Source organism: Pseudochaenichthys georgianus, chromosome 15 (assembly GCF_902827115.2).
Source record: "Pseudochaenichthys georgianus chromosome 15, fPseGeo1.2, whole genome shotgun sequence".
Classification (NCBI taxonomy): domain Eukaryota; kingdom Metazoa; phylum Chordata; class Actinopteri; order Perciformes; family Channichthyidae; genus Pseudochaenichthys; species Pseudochaenichthys georgianus.
This window is the reverse complement of record NC_047517.1, coordinates 31,526,385-31,547,620: the sequence shown is the minus strand read 5'-3', so window position 1 is coordinate 31,547,620 and position 21,236 is coordinate 31,526,385. Positions and strand designations below refer to the sequence as shown.

Sequence of the window (21,236 nt, the reverse complement as noted above, 5' to 3'; positions counted from 1 at the left end):
GACCCTCACACTCTGTTGGGAACTTGTGGTCAGAGATGAGGAGGGATTTCTTTCCCAGACCTCCCTCAGGAGTTATTTCTTTGTTTGCCTGTCTTCGTCACTTCAGCCCGAAACTTTAATCCTCCTTAATGGAGCCAAGCCTTGAAATTATTAATCCCAAATGGGATTTACTTGACTCTCTGTGTGTCTCCTGCGTCATTTAGGGGTTGAAGAGGCCATCCATTGGAATTCCTTTTTTACCGCTGTCCTCTTAAATCTCAGTATGTGGCCAGAAAGCCACTTCCAGTCCATTCATGTCATGCCTCTCCACGAGTTTGCCTCTTTTGCCACGAACTTCACAGGATGTCCTCGAATTAGACATGTATGATGTTTATTTGCTCATAAACCTTGGGAAAGGGAACTTTCTCGGGTCAGCAGGAAGTGAAGGAGTTCAATTACAGAAGATTTTCTGGACGACAATAGAAATGCATACAACTGTACAACATAAAGGAGGCCATTGAACTTTCCTAGTCCACATACCTTGTGATTTAAGCTACTGTGAAGTCAGGCTAAACTCATTCACTGTTTGTACTTATACCTAGAAAAGAAATCCACAATAATGTGCATGTAACCAAAGGTATTGTGAACCGGGATGTACAGCTAAAGTAGTACATTACATTTTATTTAGCGGGTGCTTTTATCCATAGCGACTTACAATAAGTGAAATCATCCATGAGGATACTAAATCAGAACAGCAGGAATCCTGCAAGTACATTAACTTCAAACTGGCCAAACCATTTAAGGTGATGGTGCGTTAGCGTCAAAAGAGTAAAAGGGGGACAAAGCCAGCAGAGGTCAGGGTGGATAGATGGGTGACATAAACAAAGGAGACCGCTGTTTGTGTCCCATGTGAACCAACAATCAATGTTGACTTTTTGAACATACTTTTGTTTTGAGGTTTGTTTGTTACATAACTTATGTATGTAACCGATGCCGCATACGTCTGTTACATGGCAAAAAAAAATACTTCAATGTTTTTCCATCTAAGGACTTTTTTTTAATGAAAAGGGCTTTGCAGTTGCACTGATCGTTTGAGTTGAAGTATATGTATAGGAAAACAAACGTAAATCGTTATATAAATATATACGTCTATATATTTTTGGCTTTTGCGGGATAGTGTTACTGGTAGATACATATATTGTTAAACAGTTGCCTCATAGAAATCAGTTTGTGGCAAAGCCGTCTACCACACATGCACCTGTTGAAACGGTTTTCACTATTTTCAGTTCATTCCTCATCATCTTTATTCCACTTCCATTAAATCTCTCAATTATTCAGTGTTTGTTGTTGTCTAATGACGTACGTGTCTCATAGATAACTTTAACTTGTCTCCGTCTTTAACTGTCTCTCTGTTTTTCTCTGTTTTACATTGTGTCTTACTCATCTCCATGGAAAAACCTAGTCAAGGCTGCACTAAAAAGCTGCTGACACATTTTAGCTACACACGCCAGAGAAAAAGTTAGAGAAATAGAGATAGAATAGAGGGAGAAGTTTTAAGGCATATTTAGCTGCAGGAATATAAAGATATCCGTTTGATTCAGTGATGGAAATGAGATATACTTTAGTGTCTTCACACCAGCAGAGAGAGACAGTGGTTCCTCAGTCCTGCTGTCAGGTTTGAGTTGGAGAGGACGGAGCCAAACTAGCACACATGGTTTCTGTCTTGAACCACAGCCGGCTTTTTTTAGCCTTTGGGGAGACAGGGTGTGGATGACTGTGTACCTACCACGACTATATGAGCAAACAGCAGGGACCAAAGCTTAATGTGGCTCACAAAAAAAGACCGTAAACAACACCTCCGCACGGCGGTTCAGACAAGCCAAAGTGTTGTTATGGAATTATACATTAGTGTCATGTCTCTCAGACTCTTAGAAAAACAAGCTGTGCTCCTAAAGCAGTGGAGAGAATTATAACATGTTTACTTTGTCCTTTCCAGACAGCTTCAGGGCATTGTGTTGCTTATTAGCATCAATTGAATGCACATTTTTGAGTAAGTAAGTCATGCCTCATCTAGTATAAAGGAAAAACATTCACTCTTTATTTTTGTAAGTGGGATGTCTTAAAGTTTAAAGTGAGGTTTCACACAGTCGCACAGACACAAGCTCTCTCGTGCACACTCTGACTTTCTTATACTTGGCTTGTATTGTTTTGTCCTTGAATAAATGCCTCAGGCTGTTAAGCACTGTCATCAGGGGCGCCGTAAGGGGGTGAAAAGTTAGGACGATTCTAAGGGCCCGTGACTGACAGGGGCCCAAACTATTTTAGAACATTAAGAAGAAAATGTTTAAGTAACCAATGTGATATCTTTTCATGGGGCCCAAAATCCCTGGCGGCGCCCCTGACTGCCATCATTGACCTTCAGCCTGGAAACAAATGCTGTCTTGCATTGTTTGAAGTGTTTAAGGGTGAATAATGCTAGATAAATGACATAATTCAGGTCACAGCTTCAATTCATTTAATTTCATTTCATTTTTATTTGTCCCGCTTATGGTACGCAAAACCACATGTACAATAATTGCCACAAAACATGACTCTACCAAAACACCATTGAGCGAAAAGGAGCAGGGAGAAGAATAAAATGTGACCTGCCCCTTTCTAAAAAAAACAAAATAAATACAAATAGATGGTCTGCCCTTCATAATTATTTTATTTTATTTTGTTCACAGCCAAACATAACAGTATCTTAGGATTCTAAGAGAAACACAAAAAAACAAAACGTATTTCCCATTTGACGGTTAACGGAAAGAAATAAAACAACACCAAAACATCACATGTATAAGGAAAAGAAAAGTGTAACACCCTCAGCTGAGTCCTACTGGAGAAGAAGGTGGAAAGCGACGCATGATGATAATAATAACAATAACAACAATAACAATGGCAATGGGACCCGCAAATACAGAGGACATCAAAGACATCAAAAACATGAAGGACCAGAGTACATATACTTATTCACATTCTGCTTCATATAGTCCCATCTTTCTTAATTTATACAACTTCTTTAACTGAAAAATACAAATACTATTCTTTAGATCCTTTTGCTGAGAATTCCACAATTGTACACCAACCACCGAAATACACATTTGTTTAAGAGTAGTCCTTGCATATGGATGCTTAAAATGTAATTTCCTTTTGTGATCTTCCTTGTCTGATCGAAAAACAAACAACTGTTGTAAATATGCTGGTAACATTCTGCTTTTTGCCCTGTGCATTACTGATAATGTCTGCAGCTCAGCTATGTCTTTGAGTTTCAAGAGTCCTGACTTAAAAAACAGTCTGTTGGTGTGTTCTCTTGAGTCAGCTTTATGAATTATTCGGACTGCCCTTTTCTGTAATATTGACGATGGCTTTATGTTGCTCATATATGTGTTGCCCCACACTTCTATACAATAAATGAAAAATGGCAAAATGAGTGAACAGTACAACATCCTCAATGCCTTGTAATCTAGCAAATACTTTGCCTTGTTTAGAACAGAAATATTCCAAGACACTTTCGTTTTAACATGTGCTATGTGTGATTTCCATGTCAACTTTTCATCCAGCGTCACACCTAATAATCGAAATTCAGAAACCTTTTCAATAAAAACTCCATCAATGGACAGTGACATTTTTTCATCTTTTTTTCTATTAGCAAAAGCCATAAACTTCGTTTTATTCAAATTTAGGATTAACTTATTTTCATCAAACCATCTTTTAAGTTTGACCATTTCATGTCCAATACACTTTGCTAAAATGTTTAAATCATCTCCTGAACAAAATAAATTTGTGTCGTCTGCAAACAACACAAATTGCAATAATGTTGATGTTTCACATATGTCATTGATGTACAAAATAAAAAGTATAGGCCCTAAAACCGAGCCCTGCGGGACACCACATTCTATGTTCATACACTCCGATGTACTACCAGCAAATTCTACATATTGTTGTCTGTTATCTAAATAACGTTTTTACCAAACTAGAACTACTCCTCTCACTCTGTATCTATTTAATTTCGAAATTAATAGGTAATGGTCTATGGTGTCAAATGTCTTTTTTAAGTCAATAAATACACCTATTGTGTATTTCTTTCTTTCTATAGCTGTTGTAATTTCTTCTATTATTTTCATTAAAGCTAAAGCTGTAGATCGATTTTTCCTAAATCCATACTGACTCTCACTCAATAACTAATTTTTTTCAATAAAATTATCAAATTTTTGGACAAACAATTTCTCAAGGACCTTTGAAAATTGTGAAAGCAAGGACACTGGTCTGTAGTTGGTAAATTGGCTTTTGACCCCTGTTTTAAAAAGTGGGATAACTTTAGCTATTTTCATGCTATCTGGAAAAATACCTGTCTGAAATGAAAGATTAAAGATGTAGTTTAGCGGTTTAATTATGCAGTCGTTTTCACTATTGTCATGTCGATCCCATCACTCAGTCGAAGTCTTATTTTTGCATTTGTCGACAATGGATCTAATTTCAATTTCGTTTATCTCTCCCAGAAACATTGACTGCAACACTTTACTTCCCCCAATTCCGCCATCATGTTGTTTTGGAATAGTCTTTGCAAGATTAGGTCCGACATTTACAAAAAAAGAGTTAAATTCTTGTACCACTTCATTCATGTTTTTTACAACCTTATTTTTGTCATCAATGAAGTGACTGGGCAGGCCAGTGGATACAGATTTATTTCCAATAACATTATTTAAGATTTTCCATGTGCCCTTGATATCATTTTTCTTTTCTTTTAACATATCATTATAATATTCTCTTTTTGCTTGTCTCATTATAACTGTCAACTTATTTTTATATGCCTTGTATTTCTTTTCAATTGCCTTTGTCCTAAATGTTATGAAGTCTTTATAAAGGTTATTCTTCTTCTTGCAAGCATTTTGTAAGCCCTTGGTTATCCAAGGCTTTTGATGATAAGTACCTTTTATATGCACGGAGTACAGTGGGATAATGTTTTTCATACAGTGATATGTAGATTTTTAGGAATTCAGCTCCCTCATGCCTGTTTACACACAAACGAGAGAGTATAACTCTGTGAATATCAGAACATCAATAATCTTTTCATCAGATATTGCATCATGCAACTTTGGAACTTATTTCCCTTTGTTCTTTTTTGGAAATATTCAAAAAGCAGGCAATTATTTTCCAATTATTGAGGACATTTAGTTTTTTAGCTGTTACACTAAAAGTGTGTTTGTAGTTATGGTCTTATATACGCTTTTTATCTTGGTCCAAAAATATGGCCTGCTGAGTCAGGAAGAGACTTCTCAAAAATGCAATCCAACTCAGAACAGCAAATTACTTCCAGCTGTTTTCTTTTCTGTTTTTCTCAAATCTCTTCAGATATCAAGATTTAAGTTGTGTCCTATTAAAAGTATTTATACATATTTTGTTCATGTCTGGTTGTATCTGAATATTGTGAGTAATGTTGCAAATCAATGAGCAAGAAAATACTATCTATCATGATAAAAGAGTACATACACAATGTGATATTTCATCAGCTCAGATGTGAAATGTGTTTAACAATAACTCATAACTGACAGACTGAGAGACATAGTTTGCAGCATTTGATGCACCTTTCCCCATCGTTAATGTTGATGGGTTTTTAAAAACAGTATTCATTTCCATACACGTTTTCAGAATTGGGCAAATAGAAGGAAGACTGGCATTTTAGTTTCTCCGCACATCAAATAGGCTATGAAATTCCCTCCGCCTCCTCTGATGAAGATTCTGCTTCAGGGACACTCGGGATTTCATAAGTGCGAGTTCAGGACAGTTGATTCAGGACACTTGAAGTTACCGCATATGTATGTATTTATTATCAGTTACTAGCTCACATAGACTGCATGGATAAGATAATTGTATTTTCTAAAAATGTAATTGATGGTTCAGTACAGGATTTGTAATCGACTTAATTTTGTTAAACGATTCATATTTAATTTACGAAATAAAACTGTTGGGTGTTCGTTTTTGCGGTAGGAGTCTAGTTTTCCCGACTAGTCCCTGAAGGTAACTACTCCAGTAGTGTCCCCCTGATCATCAGAGAGGACAGACTCGATCAGATGCAACACGCCTGCACACACTGTAATGATAAGGTAGGACATCTCACAATTTAACACGGTGTTAACTAACTAAACCTAACTGACAGTCATTTATAACCTTTATCCGTGAAGAATGGTGGCTGCTTTCATTCAAAACACTCGATTTTGCTGTTAAAACAACGTTAACGTGACTCGTTTCGGGTTGAATTCAGCCTTTTTTCGTGTTTGTTTTGTTCAATAATACCATTCCGTGTAACGTTTGTATTTGTTTTACTGTCCTGGACGCTTACATGAAGACACATGTGGCTTGTGTTTTGGTGCTGGAAGCATGCCTCCTTTGTTGACGGACGCAGGGAATGACATTAAGCGCCAACTTCAAGCGTGGTGCGTCCATGGACTGTATAACCGGGCTTTTTTTTTTGTTTTCTACCCCCAGCAAACGAGATAATTTCCTCGAATTGTCACCCTGAGCCATTGCTCTTAGTGAATACAGTTCAAATTGTTATGCTATTTTGAATATTTGAAATAAGAGCCCTAAATATGGCACTTTCTGTCTTGAATTGAAGGAGTAAAGAGCTGCATTTTAAGTCTCCATTCACCGCGATAATGATGTGCCGCATGTCATGCTGCTTAGGGAAGCACCTGCGCTGTGTGACATTTAATGAAATCTGGTGGTGGGCTGATACAGTATCACAGGACCAGACAGTAGAACAAGTAACGAATGGATTTAATTGTAAGCTTTATAAGCTTGATACGTTTTTTATTGATTTACTCATTTACTAAATCAATAAACCTACTTACTGCTGTAGTCGAAGGAAAAAAACAAGATAAATCTAAATCAAATATTTGTGCATGGTCCCTAAAGTCACTGTAATATTCAGTGGTGAATAAAGTATTCAGATACTTCACTTGAGTAAGTACCAATATATAATTGTCAAAATACTCCACTACAAGTAAAAGTTCTGCATATCAAATCTTACTTAAGTGAAAATACAAAGTATTATCAGCAAAATATACTTTAAAATAATCATTGTGCAGAAAAGTACCTCAAAATTGTACTTAAGTGCAGTACTTGAGTAAATGTACTTAGTAACTTCCCACCTCTGTATATTCTTTTAAATGTGCCTGTTGTACTTACTAAAGTTACTTTGGATACTTAGTTGTACATTTGTGTTGCCCATTTGTGTTGCCTATTAGGATAGTTTTTGGGTTATATTATGTTTGAATAATTTTAAGGGCTCATTTTTTTGTATTCTCCTAAAATGCATTGGGGCTGCACGATTTGGGGAAATAATCAAATTGCGATTTTTCTGACAGATATTGCGATTCGATATGCGATATTTGTTTTTAAGCGACCCAACGGAAGTTTATTGTAAAATGTGGCCATATCTCCGGCTAGGAAGGTCGTATCAACGTGCTCCCGTCTCTAGCACCCCCGCAGCCCGAGCTACGAGTGAAAGAACTAAACTTACATGAAACTTCCGTTGGGTTGCTTTAAAGTCAAGCTTCAGTTTAAGATTCACCCTGTAATAGAAACATGTGATGGAGCATTTCTAACCTGACTCAGGACTCAGATGGTTTGTTCCACCAAACCATCAAGGAAAGCTCCATTGGAAGCCATTTGGAAAAGTATTTCAAAAATACTTGGCAGGTGATTGGATCAATCTGTCTATCACCTACTATCATGGGCCACTTCTGATTGGTTAACAATGACTGGTACACGTGGAGCACAGCACTTCTGATTAGGGATGTCCCGATCACCTTTTTTTGCTCCCGATCCGATTCCGATCATTTGATTTTGACAATCTGCCGATACCGATTTTTCCCGATCCGATCTTTATGCAATGCATTAAGGGGGTAAAAAAGGTAACAGATAACGGCTGGTCATCCAACGCGATGAATTCAGCTATCTTGGCTGTTATTTTTTGGGCCTTTTCACTGTTCTGGGGCAGTTTCTCTTTCCTTTTAAAAGTCTCTGAAAGTGTCGGTTGTTTCAGTGCCATTACCTGAGTGGCCGCTGTGTACTCGTCGTGTTGTTGTTGGTGTTTGTTTCTCAGGTAGCGTATTAGATTCGTCGTGTTGAACGTAGCTCTGTTCTTTCCACCACGCGGAACCTCCGCCTTGCAAACATTGCATCTGGCTGTTACACTGCCTTCGCTTTCAATTTTATAATACTTCCAAACTCCTGACATTTTCTCTGTCCCGACTCCCGAGTCACCAGCTGAACGTAGCCTCTCGTTAGCTTACTGCTACGATTAGACACTGCGCCCACTCTGTTGCCAGATTTGAGAGAAATAAGCAACCAGGTCTATGAAAACAAGCCCAAAGAAAGCAACACATACATGACGTTGTGTAATTCTAAACCAAAACTAAGTCCTCAGGATGACTTTAAGACGTGAACATGGTCATTTTTGTTTTGTAACATTAAATAAAATAATACAAATATTTTATATAAGAATCTCCCGATTCCGATCTTTTGAAAATCACGTGATCGGCTCCGATCACGTGATCGGATCGGGACATCTCTACTTCTGATTGGTGTGGATGACTGACACACAAGAAGAACAAAACAATTAAAAAAAATCGCAGGCTTTGCGATTTGATAATTGCATAATTTAAAATCGCGATTTAGATTTAAAATCGATTAATCGTTCAGCCCTAAAATGCATTACACAATTCTTATTATCCATTTAATGACGAGGCATCTGTCAGACTGTGTTTCCCTGCTGTCCTGCATGTCACACATGTCTGTGCTATTTGTGAATCCATGACCCTGAGGCCAGAAGAAGAGTGCACCAGAATGGAGGCTTTGTTTTCTATTGAACAGCTGATGGGACAGCAGTATCAACCACCTCTGGTTGAGCATATGTGTTTTATAGGAGTGGGAGTGAAGTTATCCCATCTGTTTCCTGGAATTGAATGGCAAAGCAAGAACCAAATGTCGTCAATCATTGTCCATGCTGGCAGAATAAAGCACGTAGCTCTTATTCTGTATAGTGGCTGGCAACACCTCATGTGAAGATAAGATTAAGAAGAACTGACTCATCAAAGGAAACTGTTCCCCCTCTTAATAATTTCACCCATTCGCGCTAACTGTAGAGTAGTCATGATGAGGAGTGGATTCACTATTGCCGACTTCATCATAAAGCCACTTATCTAAACCACTTCAACTAACCAAAGAGACAGGCAGCTGCAGAGAGGCTTTGTTCCTGCTCTCTTTCTCGCTGAGTGGCGGGAAATCATTTCAGGCGTAAAGGGGCGGGTCTGTAAGAAGACAATGAGTTTGGAGACCTATTATTCTTCCGCTCTCTTTTGGCTTGGATGAGACTTCCCCCCTAGGGTTTACCTTTATGTCGCTACAATTAGTGTTTCATGAAGGTCTCTTTTCCTGTCTCCGTGCCATTGCATCCTGCTTTTATTTGTATCATCCTAATCACAACCCAGTTAAACAAAGCATGACCATCCCTGGGGTTCACTCCCCTGCATTGAGAAACAAACAGAGAACAAACTGTACTGTATTTCATTACATATGAGTGGATACAGTTTAAATTGAATAGGAATAGATTAGAACAGGGGTCTTCAACTAAAATTCAACGAGGTCCAGTTAGAGAAAATGTCCCCATGCAAAGGTCCGGAACATCAAAATGTCTAACTTGCTTCATGAATTAGTGTGATATATATTGAAGTGACCTGTAGCTTTATCAACGTCTGCATAATCAACAACTGACTGCCAATCAAATAAAGAAAGTACAATTCAAAAACAACTATTTATTGTCAATTAACATTAAATACTGTGGATATGTGTAATGTTCCTCTCGGGCTACATTCACAAATAAAATAGAGAAAATAAATAAAATTTCAGACGATTATAGAACAATATCAGTCTTTACACATCATAACAATTGAACAGTTTAAAAGTTTCTCTTTCTTTCCCTCTTATATTGCAGTCCCCCACTCACTTCTTTTAAATTCAGTGCGAGAATTGAGCTGGAGCTTGTCCTGCCAGGAGTTTGTAAATGGGCTGAAATGGAGTCAGGGCCATTCTCACACACATGCAGGTGCTCATTTGGTTATCTCACCATGACTCACGTATGCATGCATGTGCACGGTGTGGCGTGACCACCAAAACAGAAATATATGGACACAAGATGTGTGCAAATGTATTTGGTATCGTATCCATGTGAACATGATTTAAGTGAGGGGGGGGGGGGGGGCCTAACCTCCTATAGGGGGGTCCGGGGGCATGCCCCCCCCGGGAAGATTTATTTTTAAATATTGAAGTTAAAAGCATCAATCTGGTACACTTTGAGAGCAACATTAAGAGATCTATGGATACATCTCTCAACATCCATATGAAACAGAACTGTAAGCATATTTTTCTTTTTGGATATTTTTACAAATCACTCCCCTTTTTAAACTATATTCTTGTTATTTTTAACAACTTTTTTGTTACTGTCATATAGTATTTTATACCTGTTTTTAATTTAGTCTCATTAATAACTATAATGATCATATCAAGGTGTGCCTTAACTAGGGCTGTGCAATTAATCGTATTTTAATCGCGATTACGATTATGGCTTGCGACGATTATGAAAACAGCATAATTGACAAAATACGATTATTTTGCTGGGTGCGCTTTCGCCCCTCCCTAAAAGCCCACTCGGCCACGTGGGAGTGACATGTGTTGTGAGTGTTCAGCGTGAGCGAAGATGTCAGAACAAGAGCAGCAACTCATTAAAAAGAAGGGTAAAACTATTTCCACTATTTGCAAGTACTTTGCCATTACATTTCACATCGCTAAAGATATGTGCCCAGTTAGCACGGTTAGCAACCAGGCATAGGCGGCGCGTGAGGCTCAGGTTTGGGAAGGCAAATCACTTTTTTTTACCCGACGCTGCCCGCCTCCGGCGTGTATAGAAAAGAGATCAACTCAGTGAAAGCACCGCCTGCTGAAAAATCAGAGCTCAGTGTGCGGAGTTTAAATCTATCAAGTCATATTACAGGATAAAGGAAATACAGTTTAAACTGCTGTATGCAGAGAAGACGCCGACGTGTCGCACTTATCATTCATATCACATTCAATCAGATCATCGATCATATAATATCATAGCCTATATTATCTCCTTATCTGAGTCAGCTGAGCCGTATCTGGCCGTGCAACACTCACAGTGTCACATACTGTATGCAGAAGTATTATTTTAAGCAACACATTAGGTTGACGAAACACTCGAGTCAAATGTAATTAAAGTCAGATCCACTCGTGTCTTAGATGGGGCAGTGATATCATAAAACTGTTACGCTTTCAAACACTCGGTAGTTTATTTATTTTGTAACCAGTTGTTCTGTATTCACCTTGCAGATGGCTTGTATCCTGGATTATTATGTTTAAGTCATGGATGACTAATATTAGACAAATATGAACTTTAAAGTTCATATTTGTCTTCGAAGTGTACCGAACGAATATAACGTTAAACGTAAACAATTAAGAACGTGAACAACTTCTTGGAAGTAATCGCAGGTGCTGCGTCGCAGCATTCAGAGTAATTTGCTCCCATTGTGTTCAACGCATAGAGCGAGCAAGTCAATTCATTGGACGAGCTGGTCAGAGGGATGCGTTCAAATGTAGTCAGTAATTTGAGGAACTGTCGAAATGGCGAACGCAGATAAAGTTGAGCTCGAAAATCCTCCAGCATCATTGAAGTCTCCGGTTTGGGAACATTTTGGTTTCGCAGTTATGTACAAGGATGACGGACAAAGACAGGTGGACCGAACCAAAGCTGTTTGTCGGCATTGTTCAACTAAAATTGGTTACGCGGCTGTCAATGTCAATACATCAAACTTGCACACTCATTTGAAAAGGCATCACCCGAACGTGAATATCACCGGTACCAAAAGACTGAAGTGCAAACCCAACTCCCGCTAGCATTTAAGCCTCCACCACTCGCAAAAACTTCAGACCGAGCCAAAGCTATTACAAACGGCAAATATCCTTATGTTGCCATGTTAGCAAAGCGCTACCTGGCTGTATCTGCTACCTCTGTCCCTAGAGAGGGTGTTCTCCACAGCAGGAGACATTGCTAGTGCCAGCAGATCTGCCCTTTCGGCAAGCAATGTGGACAAGTTCATCTTTCTTTAAACAACATGAAAATACAATGACAAGCAAGTCATAATGTGAAGCTGGCTGCTTAGGTACTAGTACAGTAACGTTCAAATACAGATTATTTCAGTTCATCGAAATGCTGCACCTTAATGTTTATTTTATTATATTTTGCATTTATTTGAGTGAATATTCATAGTTTAATAATAATTAAAAACCCAAAACTAATAGTTTATGTTTTGTGAGTACTAGAACAGTACAGTTCAAATACAGATTATTTCAGTTCATCGAAATGCTGCACCTTAATGTTTATTTTATTATATTTTGTATTTATTTGAGTGAATACCTTATTCACAGTTTAATAATAATTAAAAAAAAATATGTTATGTTTTGTGATAATTTTTTCTGCTGTACCGAAAACGAACCGAACCGTGACCTAAAAACCGAGGTACGTACCGAACCGAAATGTTTGTGAACCGTTACACCCCTACTTATGGGTACTGCAATATTTGAAGAGCTGGAGCGGCGTTCCGGTGTCAGCACTCCTTTCAGACGAGACATACCGTGAAGACACGTTACGCTCGTGTTGTGTTCAAGGAACCTGTCTTTGGCCAGGAAAAACAGGTACTCGCTTGTTTAATTATTTTTGCGGTCTAGATTTCTTCTTCTTTTTTGAAGTGAGAAGTTGTCCGTCAGTCGGACTGACGGACGGACTGACGGACGGACTGACGGACGGACCCCCACCCCCAAAACGAAAACTCTTCGGTTCCCCACGAATTACACAAGTCACCCAAATCAGCGTTAAAAAAGCGGGAGGCGCCGAAAAATCCCCTATTAATGTATTGATTATAGCTCTGGGTCCGGATCCGGACCGCGGTCCGCCTGTTGCCGACCCCTGGATTAGAAGGACTGGAAAATAGTATTGTTTGGTGTAAAGCTGTACTCTGTTTTCCTTGTCTGCGTCGATCGGTTCAAAGTGGACGCTTTTCATTATTTTATTAAATGTAATTGTTAAAACTACTCCAGCTGGACATTCGTATGTATATAACTGTTTCACTTCCACAAGGTTTTCCACAAAGAAAAAGTAACTGTCTCAATTATTTGGAGTGAGAACTGAGAACATGTAGAGGTTTTAAAACGGTTAAAATATCAATATTGTGGTGTTTCTTGGGGATGAACAATCTTGCAGAGACCTGATTGAAAACAGCAACCTGTGCAAAGATAAATATTGTGAATTGATTACCAACTGCGGTCCCATTGCTAAATAGTTGGATTTCTGACCCCCTATAGTACCTGAAGTTTGTTCAAGTTAATGTAATTGTTATCTAGGACTCAGTGTCAATCATTAGGCTCCCTGCAGTGTTACCTGCTGTTTATGCTTGGTGTGACTTAATACCCAAAAGCCTCTCTGTCTGCATGGAGAGGATGTGGTGTGGTATGTGGGCACCATTCTTTGCACCGCCTATGTACTTAAGACAAGTTTATTTATATAGCACCTTTCAGCACACAGCAATTCTGACAAAAAAGACCTGGGTGGACACGCTGTGTGAAGGGACGAGTATCGACCGTGAGACCTTTTGGTTTCCAAGTGAACCAAAGTGTGGGCTTGTGATAGGAAGTTGTTAAATGTTTAGGCAGCGTTGCATTTGCTGCCAGGGTGACTCTGCAAATGCCCTACTTACATTTGAAAAGAGGACCCGAGTCTATGTGATTAGTGTAGATGAGTGATTGTGAACTCGTGCCTGCAGGTGTAGATGCAGCATTGCTGCTTTTAATTGAACATACACATTGAATTTAAATGCAGAGTAGACTAGATTATGGATTTTTTTGCCAGTTTATTTGAAAATGTGAAAGTACTAAAATAGTGAAAATGTGAACTATAAATCAATGAACACACCAAATGTTTCTACAGCAGGAACAAATCCACTGATAAACACAAATAAAGCTGCATATTTGTACTCATTATTCCATTTTAAATATTCTAAAACAGACCTCTTCAAACTTGGTTTCTCACGCTTTTCAAGAAGCTTACATCTCTTTAGGATTAGGAAACAGAGTAGTCCGTCTGTTGATGGAGTTTTTTCTGGAATAATTCATCTATTCTCTTCGGACAGTCTAAAGACAAAATCAGTAAATCTGTCCTTGAAAGAAGAGCAGGAGGAAACGCGGTGTGAAATTGGAACTAAAGGCTGTAAAAGTCAATGTACTGTGTCGTAACTAATGTATTCTGGGATGTCCTCGAGCTGTTGAGCATGCTCCGGTTTATATGCGTGTGTGTCCGTGTGTGTTGGTCATTCGAGGAGCGGTGTGAAATTGGAAACTTGGCTGTCGGGTACAGATGTGAACAGCATATCAATCACCAGTCAACAGTTTCACTAGCCGTGCAAATTAAGAATACGTTTCAGGTTTATTGTGATCCATGTCCTTAAACCCGTGTTGCCACGAAAGCCCACTATCCAGAGGCTAATTTATTGCTTCCCATGCAAGGGAATAATCATTATCCTTATTTGTTGTTGTTTGCACTGCATCCTGCCTCTGTTAATTTAAGGAAGTCCGATTTTGAGAAACAAAGCCTGAGTGGAATGTAAACGCTGAAGTAGAAACAATGCACAATTTGTGATGAGTGCAAAGTACTGAGATTCTTCATTATCCAATTTGTCCTGTTTCCACATGCGGAAGGAACGGTCGAGAAAGTTCAAACACCAATGCCTTGCAGCTGATGTGAGAAATGACATTAAGTGTACCTTCTCTTAATTGAAGTTAATTGGATTCAGGTTGTATCATTTTGGCACTAATTAGTTTAACCAGGGGAGCTCATGTGATTTAGGAAAACATAAAAACACACATGTCATTGTTTCACGGGATAAGCAGAATTTTACTTGAATTTACTCACATTATCCCATGGTTTGATTTCATGGCTCTGGGTAACATCTTCTTGCATTTTGTGATGTAATACTTATGTTTTATATGATATAATACTTCCCATAAACATTATTACTGTGTGAAACAGGTATTAGATTGTTATAATGTAAATGTATGATTGACAGTGACACCAAACACAACAACTCTTAGCATTAGCTAGTCATGCCTATTGCTAATTGTCAGCACTGATGAATGAAAAAGAAGTACCTCCCTAGTTCTGCATTTACTAGTTAATTCATCTTTAATCACTGAGAAACAGCCTGGAGGAAAGGGGTTGTTCTTCCTTTGCCTCATCATATGACCAGCATCACACTTGTGTGTGTCAGCCTGGGAATAAAGATGACTGTAAGAGAGGTATGCTGGCGAGACAAGAACAAAGTCCCTTTCCATTAAGACTTTTCCCTGCTGTAAGATATAGGTCAGACTTCAAACAAATTCAGATTTATTTATGTTTATTTTCAGGTTATCTCCTCATTTGACAGGTCACTGATATATGCACTGTTGTTCTGGGTAGAGCTGTAGATAGAAATGTGTTAATTAGACATCATCTTACCAACCACCATTATTTCTACCTGCCAGCTTTGAGCTCCACTGGGAACGGTTGATTTGCAGGAAGTCCAACCCACTTATGATGCTTCTGAGGAGACCTGACATCCAAGTTGTCTGCAAAACAATAATTGGTTAGAAGCTGCTCTTATAAGATTGTAATGGTAAATACTGGATTTTTCTTTCTTGTAAGCATTTGCTACTTTTTTTTTTTTTTTGTACATGTCACTTGTTAGATGCTTTTATCCAAAGCGACTTACATACTCAATACTGTGGACAATCCCCACAGGAGCAATTTGGGGTGAAGTGTCTTGTCTCAATGACAAGCCAACTTGATAATACAAATATGCCAACTTTGTTTTTGAACAACTTGAAGCTTAGTTCAGCACTTTATTATAACACACAATTTGGGTTTAATAATCGGAACCGTCTTGTCACAAGAAGCCTCAAACCGGAAATATAAATTATCAAATTACGTGACCAGGTTTTCAAGTTACTCCGTTAAACCTTCGCACACAATTGGGACCAGGGCTAGCCTATTTGGAAAGATTCGACACATAAACATACCCTCTAAATTCGAGGAGGAAAACATAAATTAGTGTCACTGTCACCCTGTTAAATCTTTTTTCCATTGGAGTACTGATTGTTGGAGTTGGATGTCCCTAAGAGGCCGGCTAGTTAAAGTGTCCGACTGATGCCAAACTGGAGTTTTGTACCACTCTACAGACTGGTGTGTGTGTGTGTGTGTGTGTGTGTGTGTGTGTGTGTGTGTGTGTGTGTGTGTGTGTGTGTGTGTGTGTGTGTGTGTGTGTGTGTGTGTGTGTGTGTGTGTGTGTGTGTGTGTGTGTGTGTGTGTGTGTGTGTGTGTGTGTGTGTGTGTGTGTGTGTGTGTGTGTGTGTGTGTGTGTGTGTGTGTGTGTGTGTGTGTGTGTGTGTGTGGGTGGGTTCATACGGGTTCGTGCGGGTGCTTGAAAATGCTTGAAATTTGACGTGGTGTTTTCAAGGTTGGGAAAGTGCTTGAATTTTGGGAATGGTGCTTGAAATTGAGATAAAGTGCTTGAAAATGTAAATGCTTTACTTTTACAATAAATTGCTGTCTGACTGAATAGTTCGCTTTTTAGATTAAAAGAAAAGAATTGCTTCGCTTCTACATAAAACAGCTCCGCTGCGGCCTTCCCGCGCTATGCGCGCGACCTGCAAGTGTTTTACGTCACGTGTGACCTGGGCATTCTGATGAGAGATAGATGACTGTGTGCCAGGAGGCTGCAGTTTCAACGAGCGTTGGCTAGCAGAAGACAAATACAATGTGACGTTACATTAGTCCGTTCTCCGCTTGTAATTATGCCGAAGCTTCAAAGTTGTATTTATCATCTGAATTTGCCGAAACAAGTTTAATATTCTGAAAGCCAAGACTTTGTTTATTTGAAAACAGATGAAAACAAACTGTCTTTTATATAAAATTGAAGTATTATAGTAAAACTACATTTAGCTTTAATCCCATGTAATTGTAGAATGAACACAGTCTTCCTTTGAAGATGTATAAGTCAGGAGTCTTGAGTAGTCAACATTACCTAAAATCATTGTACACATTTTCCACTTGTTACCATTGTGAGTCTATTTTTATGCAGCTCTGCGTGATTTGTGGCTACAATTCAGGCCAATACAGTACCAGAGGTGGAGAAGTACTCAGATATTGTACTTGAGTAAAAGTAGAAGTACTCAGATATTGTTTGAGTAAAAGTAGAAGTACTCAGATCTTGTACTTGAGTAAAAGTAGAAGTACTCAGATCTTGTAGTGAAATTATAAGTACTCAGATCTTGTACTTAGTAAAAGTAGAAGTACTCAGATCTTGTACTTGAGTAAAAGTAGAAGTACTCAGATCTTGTACTTGAGTAAAAGTAGAAGTACTCAGATCGTGGACTTGAGTAAAAGTAGAAGTACTCAGATCTTGTACTTAGTAAAAGTAGAAGTACTGAGATCTTGTACTTGAGTAAAAGTAGAAGTACTCAGATCGTGTACTTGAGTAAAAGTAGAAGTACTCAGGTCTAGTACTTGAGTAAACGTAGAAGTACTCAGGTCTAGTACTTGAGTAAAAGTAGAAGTACTCAGGTCTAGTACTTGAGTAAACGTAGAAGTACTCAGGTCTAGTACTTGAGTAAACGTAGAAGTACTCAGGTCTTGTACTTGAGTAAAAGTAGAAGTACTCAGATCTTGTACTTGTGTAAAAGTAAAAGTACTCAGATCTTGTTCTTGAGTAAAAGTAGAAGTACTCAGATCTTGTACTTGAGTAAAAGTAGAAGTACTCAGATCTTGTACTTGAGTAAAAGTAGAAGTACTCAGATCTTGTACTTGTGTAAAAGTAGAAGTACTCAGATCTTGTTCTTGAGTAAAAGTAGAAGTACTCAGATCTTGTACTTGAGTAAAAGTAGAAGTACTCAGATCTTGTACTTGAGTAAAAGTAGAAGTACTCAGATCTTGTACTTAGTAAAAGTAGAAGTACCAGAGTGTAGGAATACTCTGTTACAGTAAAAGTCCTGCATTCAAAATGTTACTCAAGTGAAAATAGAAAAGTATTCTCTCATCTAAATATAGTGAAAGTAGCGACACTAAAAGTAGTCGTTGTGCAGATTGGTCCATTTCAGAATAATATATATGATATGTTTTATAATGATTGATCATCAAAATGTTCTCAAAGTTGGTGAAGGTGCAGCTAGTCTGAATGACTTTGTAGACTGCAGGGTAGCTGGTGGATTTACTCCAGGTGGAACTAAAGACTGATTCAACACTTGATTAGATTTCACATCATTCATCCACATCTGTGAAGTAACTAAAGGTGTTAAATACATGTAGTGCAGTAGAAGTACACCATGTACCTCTGAACTGTAGTGGAGTAGAAGTACACCATGTACCTCTGAACTGTAGTGGAGTAGAAGTACACCATGTACCTCTGAACTGTTGTGCAGTAGAAGTACACCATGTACCTCTGAACTGTAGAGGAGTAGAAGTACACCATGTACATCTGAACTGTAGTGGAGTAGAAGTACACCATGTACCTCTGAACTGTTGTGCAGTAGAAGTACACCATGTACCTCTGAACTGTAGTGGAGTAAAAGTACACCATGTACCTCTGAACTGTAGAGGAGTAGAAGTACACCATGTACCTCTGAACTGTAGAGAAGTATAAGTACACCATGTACCTCTGAACTGTAGTGGAGTAAAAGTACACCATGTACCTCTGAACTGTAGTGGAGTAGAAGTACACCATGTACCTCTGAACTGCAGTGGAGTAGAAGTACACCATGTACCTCTGACTTGCGTTCACTACCAACCTAAAAGTACCTCAACAATTAATCAATAATGTATTGAAAAGTTATTTGGCTGATTGTTGTATATCGGCTCAGACAGGTTATATGGGAGGCCCAGTCTACGTACAGATTACTAATTTTGAAATATTAAACTTAGTTTTCTTTTCTTTAATTTGTCATCCTCGTGTAGAATGCTATCACGAAACACACATTTGGTTGTTTGTAGCATAAAGAGGTAGGGAAATAATCATTTGAGTATGTGTATATAAATAATTATGTAATTTACAACAGCTGTAAGATGCTTGAAAAGCTGGAAAATGCACCGTGCTTGAATTTGACTTTGGAAAAGGTGTAAGAACCCTGGTGTGTGTGTGTGTGTGTGTGTGTGCGTGTGTGTGTGTGTGTGTGTGTGTGTGTGTGTGTGTGTGTGTGTGTGTGTGTGTGTGTGTGTGTGTGTGTGTGTGTGTGTGTGTGTGTGTGTGTGTGTGTGTGTGTGTGTGTGTGTGTGTGTGTGTGTGTGTGTGTGTGTGTGTGTGTGTGTGTGTGTGTCATTCCAACACCATGCATCTCATGCCAGCTGGCTCCATCCGAGGACATGTTGGGTTAAGAGAGGAATGACTACAGGACTCTGGGACCTGGTGTGTTTTCTGTTTGGACAATAATTAAGGAATTGACTAGAAACAGAAAATACAAATGTTCCATGTTTTTACTCAAATGGCCATTTAAACAAGCCAACGACAAAAATACAGACGTGTGAAATTAGTCGTTATCTTATTGGTGTGTACCATTAGAAGCAAGTATTGATGGGTTATTATCGTGTTACCTTATCATATCTTTATTGCCTATCAACCAAAATATTTGCCATTAATCAGGGATTGGGCAAATATCAGCTGCTATATTGGTCAGCCAATTATCAGTCAGCTTCTAGTCTTTATTTATTGTGCATGCCTGGTCTCGTGGTAAAGTTCCTGTTGTGCTTTGTTTGCATGCACATATGGACTTGTTTAATAGTCTCATGTCTGTTGGGCTTTGTCCCATCTCACATGCCATGAAGACCTTCCCCATAGACAGTTGTTTTCTCCGGCTTGCACTTTGCTGGATCAGTATATTTTAGATGCATGATAGTGTGTGTGTGGCCCTCTTCATTTAGAGTACTGCTTCTCCTTACTGAGACCAAAAACTAATGTCATCCTGATGAATCATTGGCCTCTCTTTCTGTATCCAAAATATCGATCGCGTCATAATCAAACAAAACATTCTCTTGCACAATTGTATCTGTTTTATGTCCTACGGTATATATGCATGTTGCACTGTTGGAGGAGCCTGTGACTTAAGTTGTTCATTGCCATAGGACAATAAAGCCTTGAATCTTGAAGGAAATGTGTGAGTATACAACACAGGATTGGGCAAATGCAGTTATATTGCCATTCGATACTAAAAGAACTAAGGAGGATACATTCAGGAGTCTCACAGCCTAAGGCAAGAAGCAGCTTCATAGCGTGGAAGTCGCCAGCGGATCCTTCTGTATCTCTTGCCAGACAGCAGCAGGGTGAACAGGCTGGCATGTTTTTTTTATATCCTGTGGGCTCTTTGCAGGCACCTCTTCTGCCCTATATCACTGAGGATCGGTAGGGAAGTAACCAGTGAAGCTCTGGGCATTTCTGTACACTCGCTGCAGAGCTCTCCTGTCCTGGGTCCTTTCTGAATCTATTTTGAAATCAAGCGTTACTTCCCAACATGCACTGTGTCTATGATTAAGGTCTTTGAAACGGATTAATGCATAAGACATATACAAAGATGATTTAATCATGAAGTGGGAAACTTGCATCGTTTACTTGGGATGTAAGTCACAGGTTGTATCACTATATGGACAATACAATAGTTGTCAATTCGATTTTTTACACCACTATTTATATCCCATCCTATTTATTTGTGAGCTGTCTTCAGTTTGCATTTCTTGGAGCATTTCTGCCCCCCTTGGACGAGTGGAATAGTGAGAAATCATTGGAAGTTTCACCTCACCCGTGCGCGTCGGGGGAAAGAAATGGACCTAATTTACTATAAAAGTCAATGTGTTAAATGTATATAAACTTGGCCTTCTGTTGTTTAGCTTGATTTGATGCCAAATTGCTCTGTGTTTTTTAAGAAGTGTCTTGTAGAAAATAGATTCTGTTTGGAGAAGTTGTCACACAGCTATTTCCACACATGTCTTCCCTCAGGATCACAGGGGAAGACGTTAGAGAAGGGAGAGATGGTGGCGGATTAGTAAAGGGTGGAGATGAGAGTAGGGCTGTGGT

General features: G+C 38.8%; 1 protein-coding gene across 3 annotated transcripts in view; it reads left to right on the top strand.

Moving 5' to 3' along the window:
* Window positions 1-21,236, top strand: part of LOC117459640 (equilibrative nucleoside transporter 1-like) — a 45,637-nt gene that overhangs the window by 10,724 nt on the left and 13,677 nt on the right. Inside the window, exon 1 of one of the 3 annotated variants that reach the window (XM_034100661.1) lies at window positions 6,018-6,122. The exons of 1 other annotated variant lie outside the window; for it this stretch is intronic. The gene's annotated coding sequence lies outside the window, so the exon portion shown is untranslated. Of the gene's footprint in view, window positions 1-6,017; window positions 6,123-20,214; window positions 20,323-21,236 lie in introns of those variants that run through there. One more of the 3 variants, XM_034100662.2, reaches the window with a different exon arrangement.